The sequence below is a fragment of the Montipora foliosa genome, chromosome 1, assembly GCF_036669935.1.
Source record: "Montipora foliosa isolate CH-2021 chromosome 1, ASM3666993v2, whole genome shotgun sequence".
In the NCBI taxonomy this organism is placed as follows: domain Eukaryota; kingdom Metazoa; phylum Cnidaria; class Anthozoa; order Scleractinia; family Acroporidae; genus Montipora; species Montipora foliosa.
In genome coordinates, this window is record NC_090869.1 from 39,861,925 (window position 1) to 39,863,142 (window position 1,218).

The window sequence follows — 1,218 nt, forward strand, 5'->3', positions numbered from 1 at the left end:
ATCAAACATCCAAAGGGAGTGAATTTGCTTTAAAAGACAGGGAACGCGTCAAAGGTCAGTGGGTATTTTATACTTGGTTACGACGTTATCGAGTTTAGACCCCAAAGACACTGGTACAGAATGCACCCTTTGCAGCTTTAAAAAGGCACTTAGGGCACCAGAAATGTTCACAGAATCTGACGCCTACATTCAGGCTATGTTTAATTCTTAGTTGGTATTAAAGAAGATAGAAATCTAAATGGCGAAATGGTAGGGTGCGAAATGTACGGCGAAACAATGTCGTCCAGTGTAGACGTACACTGTACCAAATTTGTGTAAGTGATTTGTGATACTTTTAAAAAAATAAAAAATAAAAGTTGAGAACAAAACTCGTCAGTCAGTCTAGTCAAATGTTTTAAGGCAATTACAGCGCCAGTTTCGTTTGGAACAATTTTGGCGGGATTAAGAATACAATTTGCGCGGTAAATAATTATGGTAGGTTACGTTGACAAGTGTTGTGCTGAAAATCAGAGTTGCTCGCTTCTGGGAATTAATTCAAAGTCAAGCTAGTGGATTGAAACGAGATTGTTAATAGTAAGAAAATGGTTTAGGAAAAAATGCAACATTTTCCGAAAAGAGCTTTTCTCAAGTACATGGCGGCCGAACGCCGTTGCGTGCGGTCGATCAAGTCCGCGTAGGTATATGATAGGCATGATTAGATAAGTGCACCAAAATGTGTTTTCAGTTTTAATCATGTTGATGCGCGCTTCTTAGCATCATGGGGACCAAAGCAAATTGAGACGTATCTGCCTCAAAGAAGTGTTTTGACAATTCCTGATTTCAACCCCGTATGTCACCCAACCATTAATTTTCGGCAATTGTGTGACAACTTACTAGTACATTTGATCAAAATTAATAAGAACGCACATGCATACCAGATGTGGGTCGACCAATATATTTTTCATTTATAGGTAAATTCTCCAATAATCTACTATACATAAAATATTTCGTGCGTCAGGTTTATCAAGTATTGAATGCTGGCACGTTTTATCGGTGCAGTTGTTGGAGGGATGAAGTTTCACTTCGGTTACACCGCTCGCGCAAACGAACACAAACGATAACAATGAACTCATGTATCTATATTTCATTTCTCTCTGCTGGGAAATGTACTAGTTACTTATTTGGTCAGTAAGAATACTGTGATAATTATTATTATTAATATTATTATTATTGTCGATG